Source organism: Octopus sinensis, linkage group LG1 (genome assembly GCF_006345805.1).
Source record: "Octopus sinensis linkage group LG1, ASM634580v1, whole genome shotgun sequence".
NCBI lineage: Eukaryota > Metazoa > Mollusca > Cephalopoda > Octopoda > Octopodidae > Octopus > Octopus sinensis.
In genome coordinates this window covers 54182208-54200060 of record NC_042997.1, presented here as the reverse complement: position 1 = coordinate 54200060, position 17853 = coordinate 54182208, and the positions used below count along the sequence as shown (strand labels likewise).

Below are 17853 nucleotides of genomic sequence, written 5' to 3'. Positions count from 1 at the left end.
TTATGTGCAAACATATTTAAATGAAGGTCCACACATATATAAATCAAAGTTCAGGCATAAACACATACATAGATGCTTGTTTACACATATTTATAAAAACTTTACGTTATTTATCTGTGTCTGTATATAAAACTTCATTTACCACTTATATATACATGCATATAATAACTGCACGTATAAAACATCTGATGCACATCCATAGATATGTTTTATTCTTAATGTACTAAAACTTTCTTCGTTCACATAGCTGTAGTCATATACATCTCTCTTGTATATCACTATAAACACAAAGATATGTGAAGCGATGTGTATCAGAGTTTTCCTCGTAAACACTTCCTTATGCCAGTTCTTTGAGGGTCAACACAATTAGCCGATACCTACTTCGTTCACAGTTCAATTGACTGACGTCGCAAATGCGTCAGCGAATAAGATGAACGTCACAAAATCTGCTATCTTCACGTCGACAACGAATTTGCACTACAGATGTAAAAATCATTAGAGGAAAAGGGCTATTGAATACTAATCGAGATAATATATAGCATGTACGTCATTGAACACACGCGTTTTGTTTGTATTTTGTCATGTACCCAAACACACGTCGTTTCAACTTTGAATAAAAAATATTTACACATATACACACTTCTCTCCACATAAGCGCGCATGCACGCACGCACGTACGCATGCACACACACGTACACTCATACAAAATTACATACAGAAAAATAGACACATACACACACACACGCGCGCGCGCGCACACATACACGCACTTTCATAGCGTACTTTCAATCGTTCAAGACATCTCGAAGCAAATATCAATATATGTAAAGGACAGAGTACACATTTAAAAAAATGTTACTATAGCTTACGCTTAACATGGATAAAACTCTTATTCCGTGTGTGTGGTGTGTGTGTGTGTATGTGTGATATATGTGTGTGTGCGTGCGTTTGTATCTCTATGCATAGCGAACATATATATACATATATGTATATAAATGTGTGTGTGGGGGGGGGGGGGGTTAGCGCAATATACTCGAGTATAATGCGAAAAATTTTGTTCAAAGCTTTATGGGTAATACTGGGGTTAGTATGATATTTAAGTGTACAAAGAAATAGAAAAGGATGAATTATATAGATTTTCAGGTAGAAAGTAGGTATGGGGGTCACCCCACACATTTTTTTGTGTCTATGTTGGCGCGCGTTTATGTGTGTGTGTGTGTGTGTGTGACAAAAATTTCAGTGTTGAGTACTCATTCTTCCAGTTTGCTATTAATGTATGTGTGCATATACGTACACGCACACACATACGCGCGCGCGCGTGTAAAGCGCTGATGATTTGACAGAATCATTAAAGGGGTTCAAAGTAGCAAAAGCCCGACGTGATGTTACGGGATTTGGTGGATTCCGCTGTTGTGCGGACCAGTGTTTATGAAAGGAAATAGAGCGTGAGAAAAGCTGCTGAGGTGGCAGAGACCACCCTGGACATGAAAGAGGTGATGGGTGGGGTGTAGAACACACAGGCTGAGCTGGGATGAATTCGGAACAAATGGATATACCGCCAGCGAAACAAACAGGCGAGATGTGAGTAAAAAATGTTATATTGAAGAAGTGAGATATGAAGGGAAAAAAACGCATTATATTAAAGAAGAGAAGCGTGCGATTAAAGTAGTAGTTTTTAGAAGCCAATGCGCATGGGCGGGAAGGGAGACAGAGTATATTGTAGGAAATGGAGCTAGCCAGATTGCAAGTCATCCTGAGAGAAGAGGTGGGTTGGCTGTGATTCCAACTAAAAAGGTGGTGGGGCTGGAGTGACATTTCTGATTCTCCTTGGCGCGGAGGTTATGCATCGTTGGAATATATTCTGGAGCAAGTTCTACATGTTCATGTAGCATATGCCAGGCAGCATAACCAAGTGTAGGAACTCTTTGCTGATGCACTAAAACATCATGTAACAGACCATTGCAATGAATATCAACACTGAAAAAGACAACGCAGAAACGTAAAGAAAGGAAAACTGAAACCCAGATCTCTGCATAGTGCTAATGACTGAAGCTGTGAGTGAATTTGAAGGAAGCGTTCGTGTTCCCTAGCCATACTGCAATAACGAGATAATGACTTGACCTGATTGACATGGTCTGACCTGGCAGAAAATAACTGCAATTTTGAGTTGAAGGTGTCTGGCGAAGGGTTAAAATATGAATTTTGGTGACTACATTGGGTAGGCGGATAGCAACGTGTAGTGTTTCCAGTGCGGCGGGCTGTCGCGAACCTGTAGTTAAATCCATTGTGTCCTACTTGGCTGACATTGCACTGAAGAAGGAAAGCAGAGCACTAATTCGTGAACTGGAGAATGAAATGGAATATGAAATAAAATATGCTTCATCATGGGCGTGCCAGCGAAATCTGAAAGATCAAATATATGAGTAAAGAACAAATACTCAGCGAGTGGTAAAACAAATTAGCTGCTGCATGATTAGATGGTTACAGTTGCACTCGGTTTGGTGTGTTGCCTGATTAGACAAAACAGGGGAAAGCCGCGCTCAAGTGTGGGCCCAAAGAAACAAGATGCTTCGGATAACTGGAGGGAATGATACTGTTGACAGCGATATACAGTCGACAGCTGATGAACGGACTATTCTGCTGTAGTTTCTGTCGACCGTATTGGTCAATACGAGATTAATGTGGAAACTATCATACACACATGCATACATGTATACTCGGGTTGAGTCAAAAGTTTTTTCGGATTTTCACTGATGATTTTTGGCAACTTGTACCGCCTTGTTATTTATTAATTTGATACAGCTTGCTGTCCAATCGTTACTGAATTGTTCATTCTTTATTTTCATATATAACTTATAAACATTAATTGTTTGTCCTTTATTTTACAGCTTTGATAATGAGTAGTGAAGAAAAAAAATGCACTTAGAATCATTTTACGCTACCTGAAGAAAAAGGACTAAGCGCAAAGGCAGCATCAAAAGAAATTAATGATGTGGAAGCCCTAGGAACTATCAAAGAACATGTGACACAGAATGAATCAGCGGTTTCAAAGAAGGTGATGCCAGCCTCGAAGACAAACCAATGTCAAGGAAACATTTTTCTTATATATATATCAGAGGCGACCCCAGGCCATCAGCGTCACTCGGGCTCACCACATTTCGCATAAGACACATGCTTGCTCAAAGAATTTCACATTTTCCCGCTTAATTTCTAACCCCAAATGTCTTATTTTTTATATCTAGCACTATGTCTTTCTCCATTTCGAAGTTTAGGGTAAAAATAGAGCAATCCTGCAAAACACAACTGATCTTTACACACAGACGCACAGAATAACAGCAAAAAAAATAACGACAGCGAAGTGCACAACAAACATCAGCTATCCGACTGTCGCCTATATTCTTGACAAGAGATGCCAGTTTATCTTTTACACCTACAAGGCTCGTTCGTCGTCGTCGTGATGGTAGTAGTAGTAGTAGTAGTAGTAGTTTCTTTATTAATCACTAATGTTTCACAAAAAGGTCGAGGCCGGTACAGGACGATGCAATGACCCAATCTGTTTCTTAAACGAGGGGCATATTCATACAGCACGGAATCTTTTCACCCCAAATGGAGGTGAGCGATTGGTTAAAATTGCCAAAATGCTCGATTTGAAAGTGGGAATATGTTATAACATATAGAATTTTCTCAATAAAGCCAAGAAAAAATGATGTTTTATAAACACATTCTACCAGTATACGAAGTTTAAAAGCGTTTAGTTACAAAGAAATTGTGTTGACATCTGCCGTTCAAAAGGAAAAGATCCCAAACATAAAATAATTCCCCAAAATGGAGAGCTCCCCGTGAAAACCCCACAAAACCGCGGTTATTCTGTCCACTAGAGCAACTACCTTCTCCCTGTACTCCTACTTCAATCTATAGACGCATAATCAGAGTAGCTACTCGTTTATTCCGGTCATTTTTGCTACTCATCCACCTTACTACAAATTTGGTATAAGACAGCACTTACCTCTCCATCCGTACTTTCCTTTCCGAGAGAGATATGAAATGGCCGCAGTCAAATGACTGAAACAACTAAAAGAATAAATAAATAAAAGTATATATATAGATATATATATATGTATGTATATATATATATATATATATATATATACACACAAATTGAGATAGGGGTTGTAAATGCAACCCTCCATGGGATAACATCCACACCCATGTGGGTATATATGTAGACTGATTTATACTACATAATCTCCGAAGAGGCCTTATGATATGTTTGTAAATGTCTCATTTATATCTATATATTGACCTACCATAAAAGGCTAATATTGGTAAAATGAGACATACTTATCTACATGGCCGAAACAGCTGTAAGATGTAATCTATACTTATATTTATATTTACTTATATTTATATTCTCTTTTATACATATTCTACTTATTATACAACATTACCCTTTTATGTACACTTTTTTATGTACATTCCTTTATGTACACTGATTTGTTCTGTTTTTATATTTAACCCTACAGTCTCTTATGTGGTGGTTTAATAAAGTATGTGATTGAGTATTATCTGGTAATTGATATTTGATTTAGATGTATTTCTCCATTTTCTTATCTTGTATATACATATATATATATATATATATATTATATATATATATATATATATATATATATATATATATATATATATATCAGAGTCGACTCCGGGTCTTCAGCTTCACTCGGGCTCATCACAGGAGCGTGCACAGCAAACAGCGATCTGACTGTCGCCTGTACTCTTTACAAGACTCGTTCGTATTATTAGTCCGAGTTGCTGGATAACATTTCGTTCCTTTAAGAATATTGTAGAACGGAAAGTTTTCATAGATTGGAATTTAAGTCCTAATCTCTATAGAAATTTATTGTTTCAAGAAAACATTGAATTTGGTTTACTTTTAATTTTTACGATTATATTGTAGATAACAACTCAAGCCGGAACTTCTGAGCTCGCTTCAGGCACGAGAGAAAGTCTGCTACAAATGATATTTTTTGGCACAGGGCACCTCTAAGATGCTGCGACCAGGCTCAATAAAAGGGGCCCGGGTTATTGGCTGCAATTACATACTTGAAGTCGATGTTGGCAGAAATTAAATCAGCTTGCAAATACACGTTCACTTTACTCAATTTATACTCGGGCTAAGCCCCGAACAGCTCGAGTGCCGGAGTCGCCGCTGATGTATATATGTGTGTATACACACACACACACCACACACACATACACACACACACACACCACACACACACACACATACATACATACACATACATATTTATATACACCTATGCATGTGGGGATAAGCGTGTGAGTGTATGTTTGTTTGCATGTTTTAAGATTGGGGAAATCAGTAAAATATGTTATCCATCACTTGAAAAAACAAACAAACAAAAAAACAAGGGGTTATATCAAAAAGGGCAAACAAGAAAAAAAGGACTAAAACAAAAGGGAAAAAAATGGAAGTATGTATGTGTATATATGTGCGTGTGTGAGAGTGTGTGTGTGTGCGTGTGTGTGTGTGTGGAGGCGCGTGGCTCAGCGGTTAGGGTGTCAGCATCATGATCGTAAGATTGTGGTTTCGATTCCTGGACCGGGTGTCACGTTGTGTTCTTGAGCAAAACACTTCATTTCGCGTTGCTCCAGTCCACTCAACTGGCAAAAATGAGTAACGCTGCGATGGATGGGCGTCCCGTCCAGCTGGGGAACACATACGCCATTGAAACCGGGGAACCGGGCCCATGAGCCAGGCTAGGCTTTAAAAGGGTGCATTATTTATTTTATATATATATATATATATATATATATATATATATATATATATATATATATATATATATATATATATATATATTATATATATATATATATAGGAGTGGCTTGCTTATCAACCACATGAACAATAAGGGTCGCATCGAAATTAAGATAAAACTTGGAAATGGATGCGAGGCGTTCACTCATATAATATATATATATATATATATATATATATATTATATACATATTATTGCATTTTATTCTTTTACTTGTTTCTGTAATTTGACTGCGGCCATGCTGGAGCACCGCCTTTCGTCGAAGAAATCACCCCCATGACTTACTCTTTGTAAGCCTAGTACTTATTTTGTCGCTCTCTTTTGCTGAACCGCTAAGGAGACGTAAACGAACCAATATCGGTTGCCAAGCGATGGTAGAGGGACAAACACAGACACGCAAATACACACACATATACATACATGCATGCATATATGGGCACAAGACGTCACAGAACGTAAACAACATGAAATACAAAAACATGGAGTACGAACTTTTTTCTTTTTTTTTTGCAAACAACGAAGGAAGCAAATAGAAAACAAGACAAGCAACATAAAGGACGACCCTTCATCAGTTGTCGGCTGTTTCTCTACTCCGTATTTAGAGCAATTCATGACAAGATACGCCTTCGACAAAACAACTGCTCCCGCAAAGCAAATTAAATAAAATTTGGGATTTTGCGGATGTTCAAAGTTGGTAACAAAAACAGGACAGTGAAAACAAACAGGAAGGGTTGCTAAGCCTAAACGAGGTGAAGTGGCGAACGCTGGAGGAACACGCTCTGACAGGAGACAGACAAGAATGCGTCTGATCTGAAGGAGAGAAAGAAATTCAAGTTAGGAAAAGAAAGATGGCCGATGGTCACGTGCGAGCAACGAGAGAGCAAAGGCGGAAGAATGAGGGAGAGAGGGACAGACAGAGAACGGCAAAGGGAAGAGGAAAAGAATTAGAGAAAAGATGTGAGAGAAAACAACGAAAGGGGGAGAAGGGGAGATAAAAAGAATTAGAGACAGGAAGAGAGAGGAAACAAAGGGGAGAGAGAAATAGAAAGAGATAGAAATTGAACAATAAGGGTCGCAAGGAAATTAAGATAAAACTTACTTGGAAATGGATGCGAGACGTTCACTCATATAATTATATAGATAATATATATTTATATATATATACATATATATATATTATATATATATATATATATATATATATATATATATATATATATATATATATATATATGCATATATACATATATGTACATACTTATATATGTATATACATATGCATATATGGGCACAGGACGTCACAACATGAAATACGAAAACATGGAATACGAACTCTTTGTTGCAAACAACGAAGGAAACAAATGGAAAACGTGACAAGCAACATAAAGAACGACCCCTCATCAGTTGTCGGTTGTTTTTCTACTTCGTATTTCGAGCAATTCACGACTGAATGCCACTGCATCCATTTCCAAGTAAGTTTTATCTCATCTTATATATATAATAGAGAAGTGTGTGAATTTACTTTTTACACGAAAACGGCTTCATCAAATGCTTCCATATTTGCGATGCATGGCTCTTCACTGATTTTTTAAATTAAAAATGAAAAAATATTGCTTTCTATATTACATTCACGTCTTTGAAAGTTTTTGAAAATATTTACTTCTGGATTTCTAGCGTCAGTGACGTAACAACTACACGTAAATAAAGGAACGTTTAGATTTTTAGGAACTACGTTTTTTGTGTTTCTTCAAAGGATTCTGTTACTAAATCGAACGTAAAAGAAACAACTTAAGTGTCCCACAAAAGACCCGATATTACTTTTGGTTTTAGTACAGTAAACGGCAAGTTAGTGCTGGCTTATAAAAACGGGACATATCGCACTCACACACAAATCCATCCGTCTTTCTGTCTGTCTGTTTATCTATCTATCTATCTATCTATCTATCTCTATCTATCTATCTATCTATCATCTATCTATCTATCACTACATCTCTCTCTCTCTCTCTTCTCTCTCTCTCTCTTCTCTCTCTCTCTCTCTCTCTCTCTCTCTCTCTCTCTCTCTCCCTCTCAAAGAAATTATTTTTAAAATCTGCCGGTCAAAGCGAAAAGATCCCAAGAGGAAGTAATTGGTTCATCGTAATTAAAATTCAGAGTTGCATCGATACACCAAAATTGAAAGAAATCTGGACAAAATTAAAGGGGGCTGATTTTGTGAATCAATTTAACTAGATCCAGTTTTTCTGTTGTTGACAGTTTTTCCTGGTTCCTTCGATACTGGCTATTTCGTTCACCGAGTGACAAATTTCGCGCCAACTCGTACAATACTTTATTTTCCGTAAAAATTTCTTTTTTATTTTCTGGCCGCCGCATTAAGAAACATAATTTCTGTTGCCAAGTTATCTTCTGCACTCGTGTATTTCTGTATACGTATACAAAACCATGCCCGGAAGGAAAGTGTCAAATTTGTCTACAATATCAAGGTCAGCTAAAAGAATGTCTGTCCAGGGAAAGAAAGACGGCTGCAGAAAGGGAAGCACGCCAAGAAACGAACAAACTGCGCACTACAAAAGCCAGAGTACCTCAAAGTCATGAACAGAGGTATGCACAGCTGACAAGGAATAGGATCTCCACTGCAGAATGAAGAGCAGTTGCAACAGCTCAGAGAAGCAACTTCTATGAAGCAGTTTTCAATTACGAACCAGCAGTTCAATACGCAGATGACACTAGAGTTTCATTGGTGCAATGACAACTGAGTGCATACATTGTAAAGCAAGGAAGTGGCCTGGAGAGACACCTGCACTGTGCTACTAGCAGTTGAGACCTACGTAATCTAGAGAGCGTTTTTAAATTTCATTATTTTCTTTAACCCGGGCAACGCCGAGTATTTCTACTAGCTTATATATATGCATGTATGTATATATATATATATAATGCAAAATGGGACAAGAACGCAAAACATCCGGACAGCTAGGTGATACAAAAAAGGACAACAAAACATCCAGATAGACGATACGAAGAAAACAAGGTCGGGTCATTCGAAGTTTTCTATCCTCAGTCAAGCACCAGATTATCCTCGCAATTTCGGCTGATTATTCTTGAGATTGCCAGCCCTAAGGAAAACCTAAGCTATGGGCATTAGATTCGCTGAAGAAAGCAGCAAATGTATACAAAAACAAGGACGGAAAAAAACGGACAAAGTTACACAAATATAAATACAATAATAAATACAATAAAAATAATAACAGGACATAACAACAGGTGTCTTTCGACTAAGGACGAATTGATTTAAGCTGGCGCGTGTGGAAATGAAGCCTTATGGCAGAGATACAAAAATTTCACAAACACAGGGAAGAGTATCGATGTTGCACGGACGGCGGTCAGACCAAGAAAAAAAAAGAACAGGCTAGGCTGACCGGCGGTTACGTGGGAAGAGAAGAGAGAGAAGTAGAAGCAGAGGGACAGAAGAATTAAGGAGGGGAGAGAAAAAAGGACACACGCGCACACACATTCACATACCCCTCCCCTCTTTTACATGCACACACATATATTCACGCTGTTTGATTTATTTCTTCAGCGTGTACTAGCAAGTATGACATCACCCCTTCCTTTCTCATTCATAAACACAAGAGTATTATTATAGTAGATTATCTCAGTAACCATGGAAGCTTTGAAAAAATACAAAGCCCAGCATCACCACCGGACCATTCTACACATCTGTGTAATTTTTCGCGCAATTCCACCCTTGTTAAATTTATATATATATTTCGAAACGTGGAGTAGATGAAACAAAGGCGACTGAAGAAGGGGAGTTTTCCTTGTATTGTATGTTCTGTACTCTATTTTTTCGTTGTTTAAGAAAAATGTCCATTTCTTTGGTTTTGTGTTTATGTTTTCGTTTCTCATTGTGTTCGACGTTTTTTGGTGCCCTGTACCCATATATGTATGTATATATACATGTAGAGGTAGGTACGTACATATATGTATGTATATATATATATATATATATATATATATATATATATATGTATAGATATTGCCGAAGCGGTAGTGGTGCTGCCTCGTGTAAATATCTCTCCCTCCTGGCTTACTTTACTGATGAATCTGTTGGCCTATGGAAGATTAGCTTGATTTAATTTAATCAGGCTGATTTACCATTAAAAAACGATGAAACAATGCATTGTATAAAGTGAAACAGGGTAAATGTTTTTTAATTTTCTCCTGATTTACGGAATTACTACTATTTTGCGGTTGAAGCCTTGGCTGTTATTTCTAGTGGGTTGAACGGCCTATTATGGCCGTTCCTCAATTTGCTGCTATATATATATATGTATATAATACGGGCTTCTTTCAGTTTCCGTCTACCAAATCCACTCACAAGGCTGTGGTCAGCCCAAGGCTATAACAGAAGGCACTTGCCCAAGGTGCCACGCAGTGGGATTGAACCCGGAACCATGTAGTTGGGAAGCAAGCTTCTTAACACGGCCACGCCTGCGATGAAAAGATAAAAATAACGAAGAAAACGACTCACTCCTCTCACTCAAACGAAATGATAATTGCTATTGGGACAGCAGAAATGACAATGTTGTGAAATTTCTATGAAAATATGGGAAACTGAGTATTGAAACATAGCATAGTAACTTCACAGTGTAATTCAATTATGCTCGCATAATACTGTGTCTTGTTAAAACTTAATACAATGTAAAATTCGGAACAGTTCTAAATGTCCCACAGTACAACTCCAACACTTTTTTTCACTAATTTTCATACACACAGTTTGGTTTGATTCTATTCTTTGTTCAGTCGTATCATTTGATAGCTTCTGTCTGATAGTAGAAACATTGTTTTGTTCTTATATCTGTTGCTCTCTGGAAAACATATCTTTTCAGACATGAGACGAGAGAGAGAGTTAAGTATTCTGTTGTGCCTGTTAGTGTCATGTAGGAAGAACTCTCAGCAAGGCTGCTTTCTCACACCGGATTCCCTTATAGTTCGAGTAGGTAAGGCAGAGGAGGTGGTGATGAACTTGAGGTCGATCAACACTGAAGCTGCCTTCAAAACACCAGACAGCTTCTTTCCTCACTCTATGTTAGTGTGTGTGTGTGTGTATTCTCAGAGGTAGTTCGTTCTTTTTCTTTAAACTCATTGTAATTTTAAACCCAACAAATGCAATATCTAAATAACATACATACGTACGTACGATACCCAAACGTGTACACTCTCATATAAATATGTAGCGACATAGCATGTGCTTCTAATATGTTGGCGCATCTTACAGACATGTGTGCGTACCCTCAAGCATCCATTAATCCGTGTATGTGTGCGCACGCGCTCATGTATGTATATGAGTGAAAGAGAGAAAGAGAGAGAGAGAGAGAAAGAAAGAGAGGGAGAGAGAACGTTAGCAATCACTAAGTGTGTGTTATGTGTGTTATGTAAGTATTAGAAACAAGTGGTAAGTTCCAGTAATCGAGACGAGATATAGTTTCATTCCTCAGCTAAAACTATTCCCTTTAGGCCGCTAATACCCTTGGGAAACGTACGAATGACACGGATGATCCGTCATATTACAATCAAAGCTAAAAAGAAAACACAACTAGAAACTAGAATACCAGAAATAGTCATTAAGTTTTCGAAAGGAATAAACAATAAAGTTTCAAATATTAATATATAACCATTTCTTTCTTTCCTTCCTTCCTTCTTTCTTTCTTTCCTTCTGCTATATTGGATTAAACAATACTGTACTTGTTAAATATATATTGATATTAATATCTATTACACACACTCTCTCTCTCTCTCTCTCTCTCTTACGTATGTATGTAATGATTTAATATACACATTTGAAGCATTAGAAAATGTAATATGTTCGTGCTTGAATTGTATTCAGTCATAGCTTTTTTTTTCTAGTTTTACGGCTGTGATATGAATCGCCTTCAAATTACTACCCCAGGACTTCGTGCCTAAAAGAATATTTTCTAGACACAAGGTCCGAAATTTTGGGGAAGGGGGCCAGTCGATTAGATCGACTCCAGTACGCAACTGGTACTTAATTTATCGATCCCGAAAGGATGAAAGGCAAAGTCGACCTCGGCGGAATTTGAACTCAACGTAGCGGCAGACGAAATACCTGTTTCTTTACTACCCACAAGGGGCTAAACACAGAGAGGACAAACAAACGGAATAAGTCGATTATATCGACTCCAGTGCGTAACTGGTACATAATTTATCGACCCCGAAAGGATGAAAGGCAAAGTCGACCTCGGCGGAATTTGAACTCAACGTAGCGGCAGACGAAATACCTATTTCTTTACTACCCACAAGGGACTACACACAGAGGGTACAAACAAGGACAGACAAACGGATTAAGTCGATTATATCGACCACAGTGCGTAACTGGTACTTATTTAATCAACCCCGAAAGGATGAAAGGCAAAGTCGACCTCGGCGGAATTTGAACTCAGAACGTAGCGACAGACGAAATACTACTGAGCATTTTGCCCGGCGTATTAACGTTTCTGCCAGCTCGCAGCCTTCGTGCCTAAAAGAATACATTATATAAGTGTTAGTGACTGTCATGTGATTTGTTGTTCTGTCCCAAATCAGGCATTATTGATCAGAACTCTGAATTCCGGCCATTAACCCATCCCATCTTTATCTGTTCTCGTATTACAGTGTTTAATATATCTTTCTTTTTATTTTAAGAGGATAAGCAGGTATTTAAGGGAATATAGTTGCCATTTCTAGCAGACCGCGATTATATTGAGGTTCCCATGGTTCGTTCCGACATTTAGGAGCTCGAAACTTGATTTTGATTTCTAATAGGACGCATGTCAATTCACTTCTGTCCCTAATACCCTCTGAACACACACAAAGAAGTCTTAAAACAATTGCAGCCTTTGTTACTAAAACACGGATTACTTTCTATTTTCTATACATATTTTTATTTTTACACATACTTATAAACTTACATCTTGTACTTTTGAGTAGATTGATGTAAGGTACAAAGATCAAAACCAAGTTCTTCTGTACGCTAACAGAATACCAAGTGTGTGTGTGTGTGTGAGTATAATCCGAAATGTACAGTATTATATATCCATCACGTCTGATCTTACCAATCGGTTTCTGCAAGGACTAGAATGGAGTGTGTGTGTGTGTGTGCGTGCGTGCGTGCGTGCTCGCGTGTGTGTGTGTTCCAGAGTTTGACAAGTTCAAAACAAGCTATGTCCGGCCACTTAGAAAAAAGAACTCAAAGATAAGTCTGTGAGGGAATAAAATATCTCATCTATAATCGTTAACCCAATAAAAGGTGTACATATAACCACGTGTGATATTATCAATACCACATATGTGGGTTTTTAAAAAATTGGGTGGGGGAGGGGGCATAAATGAATATTTCCATAAGAACTGATGAAAGAAATTAGGTCCAAGTAAAATGGTAAGCAATTGATAATCAGATTTTATGAACCGGTTCCAATTTCCGCTTGAAGTTATTTCATTTCGTTTTTGCACAAATGCACTTTCAGAAGGCATTAATGTGACAACTACGCAATTATTCTCCCTTTTAAATAAAATTTTAAAAAAAGACTATACCATTCACTAATCCTACAAAATCTAAGGTACATATCATATTTGTCAACTTCAAGGATTATGTTTTTAAACTTTCGGATGAGTTTAATACTTGAGAATAACTGAAAGACAATTTATATTGATAGAGGAGTTATTGGTGGTAAAGAAGTATTTTTTTGCCAAACGATGTTTTATATTGAAAGATCGATGGTGCACAAAAATACTAGGCTCTAAATAGACCGTGCAAGAGAAACAAGAGCAGCTTCTGCAGTCCTGAGGCAAGAACGAGAAGATTATCTAGCATTCAGTCTCATCTAGAATCTTTAATGCTCTCATTTAAACTTCGTTAATGGAATTAAACGCAAATTTTGATAGGGAGTTGCATTGAGCAGTTTATTTTTTGAATAATCATTATTCCAATGACATCCAAGATGCATTGTTGGAATAATAAATCAACTTGTACATGACGAATGCTTTATTTCATCAATCTGAGAAGCTTGACTCAATTGATATTGTCAAGATTTGAACTTAAAACATAAAGGATCGTAACTAAATATCTCAAGTCTTTTCGTGCGATCGTCTAACGTTTCTGCCAAACACCACTACTATTATATAAACGTGTAACGAATACGATAAGGACTCACATACATAAAGCAGTGAGTTGAACAACTTCGATCAGCTGTGATCAACCAACATAGTATAAATACTCCTTGGGTCTCTGGAAAGCTGAAAGCTGAGAAGGGAGATAACTCCAATAAAACTTGGTTAATCACACTTTTTGGACAAGGCAAAGTGGAATGAATCTAGGTTTTAAAGCCAGCTGGGGAAAGCAGTAAACGTGTTTCAGTCTTATTATACCTTCTTAGTGAACTATATTCTATTTTGTAAGACTAGGAGTAATCAATACATAGAGAAATAAAAGGAACGTAACGATAACGATTATGAATAACATTATAGCTAGATAACCTTAATTGATGGAAGTTTTTCAACTTTCTATGTTGCATATGTATGACCTTCTATATTTGTACTTTGAATAAAGTAGGCGTAGTGATGGCTGTGTGGTTAAGAAGTTCGCCTTGAAACCACTTGCTTCGCAGTTTAGTCTCATTGCGCATGTGGATACTGTCAGCTGGTGTTTTATACTATAGACCCAGGTCAACCAATATTTTGTGAAAGAAATGGAAGAAACCTGTTGTATATAGATATAAATACATGAGTGAGTGAGTGTGTGTGTGTGTTTGTGTGTGTATTTGTGTGAGTGAGTTCATATTTCCCTTTGCCTTCACATGTTCTCACTGATTGTAAACAACAATACAGGTAGTGTCCTTTGCTAGCAATCAACTGCAAAAAGCATGTCTGGGCTTCTTGGCCTGTCTCGATATGTTGCACAATCTTTTTGAACCAAAAGAATCATTCTTAGTGTTTTTTTTCCCAACTTACTGTGTAACTATATTTCATTTGTTTATTGTTCAAAAGATTAGCAGTTTATTACTTTGGTTCATGAAAGGAATGACGTCCAGTCATAAAAAATCTGTCACAACAAATTCCTCCTGACCCATACAAGCATGGAAAAGTGGATGTTAAAATGATGATATACAAAATGCTCCCCATCCAAGGTATTTTTCCTCAGTCATATTGTTGATATTCATAATCTGCATGAATATATTTTCTCTATTTCTGTACATATTAATCAAGCAGAGCCTTGCCAATTGAGTACAATATGTTTCACTGAGAAGGGATAATAAGAATAAAACAGGTTCATTTCTTCCACGAGTTGGGTTTAAATACCAGATCTTCTTGAATCTGTATGTTTGTGTTGTTCAGAAATTCCAATCAACTGATCTTATTGAAATTGCTTTTTGTTTTGAGTTTTTGGATACCCCTAAGGATAATTGCTTGGATAAACTGAATATATCAAAATGTTTGACTTACTTTATGACACATATGAGACAGTACCACTTCTGAGGTATTTTCCCCTCACTAATAAATGTATAAGAGTCCATTCCATATTCAACTTGTACATCATACATGAACATCTCTAGCATGTGGATTTTTTTGTTGACAAGTTATATGTCAACAATAGCTTACAAGCAAATGTCTCTCAGATGTATTAACAAATTCAATCTTATATTCAATGATAATCTTTACATCCATTTTATAGTTGGAGTATGTGTAAGGTACACCTACAGACGGAGAACTTCAACATTTACTTGATGAAATTAGAACAGGAAAATTTTCATCTATAACGCAACAATCATAGAAAAAACATTAAATTAAAAACCAAAACAAGTTGTAGAAGAAAGTTTTTGTTCATTTAGAAAGCTAATCAAATTTAACAAATGAGTACAACTGGGTTTGCTTTGAAATTTTTATAAGGTAGGTAGAGGAGGTGGAGGAGCTGTGAACATGACATTTTCAGGCCTTTCTATACTGGTGAGATTGATTGCAATTTCTGGATACATACATATATATATATATATATATATATATATATATATATATATATATATATATATATAAGGGAAGAACTCACAAAAAAACAAAAGACGAAGACAGGTGGTGTAGACAACAAACAGATGTATATACATATATATATATATATATATTGGGTCATCCCATAAATAATGTGTTTTTTTTTACATTTATTTCTTTTTCAAAATTAAGATAAACAAAATTCTTTTTTAATCTAAAATATACTCCCCTTCATTTTCTACAATGTTCTTCCATCTATCTGGTAGACTTGCAAGGCCTCTCTTCCAAAATTCACTTGTTCCTAATGAAAAATACTCCTCTAGTACTGTTCTGACCTCATCTACAGAATTCATATTTTTTCTGTCCAAAGACTGCAACATAATTGATAATCAGATGGAGTGATGTGATGTCCGGTGAATATGGTGGGTGGGGCATCGTTTCCTATTCAAACTGCTCCAGTCTTTGAAATGTCAATCTCACTGTATGTGGCCAAGCATTATCCTGATGGAAGAACACCTTTCATCTTGAAACCAAAGATGGTTGTTTTTCTTCCAGCACTGATTTAAGCTGCTCACAGCAGATCTCCTTTGCTATCGTTTGGTTTGGGTTGGAAAGTTCAAAGTGGACTAAACCTTTCATAGCCCACCAAACAGATAACAACATCTTACATGGGTGAAGACCTTCTTTATCCTGGGGTGTTGGTGTTTCTCCTTTCCCTACCCATTGTCTTCAGTGCTTGACATTTTTATAGAGAACCCATTTCTCATCACCAGCCACTATTCGATCCAAAAAAGATTCATTCATGAGAAGAGCACACATTCACTCTCTGTATGTGATTAGACTCGGAAAGTTTGTGAGGAACCCATTGACCCAATTTGATGACTTTTCTGATGGCATGCAGATGTCAAGGAATGGTTGAATGATCAAATCCAAGCTTCTCTACTAGTTCCTCAACAGTTATTATGGGATTTTGTTTCACCAGGGTTAGCAGGATGTCCTTGTCGAGTTCTACAGGTCAGAAATTTTGGAGGAAGAGGAAGTCAATTACATCAACAACCCCAGTACTTGTCTGGTATTTATTTTATTGACTCTGAAAGGATGAAAGGCAAAGTTGACCTTGGTGGAATTTGTACTCAGAATGTAAAGAGAGATGAAATGCTGCTAAGCATTTTGCCCAGCATGCTAATGATTCTGCTAGCCCACTGCCTTAAATTAAATGGATATTTGTTGGTTTTGAAAATGAGTATTCAATTGTTTTGAGATCAACTGAATTTATGCATAATATTGGTTTCAAATTTTGGTACAAGGGCAGCAGTTTTAGGGGAGGAGGTAAGTCAATTACATTGACCCTAATGCTCAACTGGTATTATTTTATCAACTCCAAAAAGATGAAAGGCAAAATCAGCCTTGGTGGAATTAGATTGGTTATAGATATCAAATGTGAAAAAACATCAGTCTTTAAATTTTATTTAATCACCAATATTTCCATTTCAAGTTTTGAGATATGCTCACACATACAGTATTAGTTGAATAATTCTATAAACTCAATCATTCATGCTCATTTTTTGAAGCTAATATATTCTATTCCAAAGTCAAATAAAAGGCTTATGTAAGTCATTAGAATATATCAAATGTCTCTGAACATTACTCTCTAACAGTATCGTACCACCATTAAGGCAACAAGCTGGCAGAAATGTTAGCATGCCAGGCAAAATGCTTAGCAGTATTTCGTCTGTCTTTATGTTCTGAGTTCAAATTCCGCCGAGGTTGACTTTGCCTTTCATCCTTCCAGGGTCGATAAATTAAGTCCCAGTCGCGTACTGGGGTCAATCTAATGGACTGGTTCCCTCCCCAAAAATTTCGGGCCTTGTACCTAGAGTAGAAAAGTATTGTGCCACCATTCCTAGATGTTTCTTCTATTTCTTGAAAATGTTGCAATAGTAAAGATGAAGTTCTAGTACTTGGGAAATTATAT

At 36.9% G+C, this 17853-nt stretch overlaps 1 long non-coding RNA gene across 1 annotated transcript; it reads right to left on the bottom strand.

Annotated features, from left to right (window-relative positions):
- Positions 1-256: 256 nt before the first annotated feature.
- Positions 257-8737, bottom strand: LOC118766247. Its single transcript, XR_005002162.1, has 4 exons — positions 8669-8737; positions 6459-6467; positions 2710-2716; positions 257-267 (listed from the first exon to the last, which is right to left on the bottom strand). It is a non-coding gene; the product is annotated as an uncharacterized LOC118766247 (long non-coding RNA).
- Between the last annotated feature and the right edge of the window lie 9116 nt (positions 8738-17853).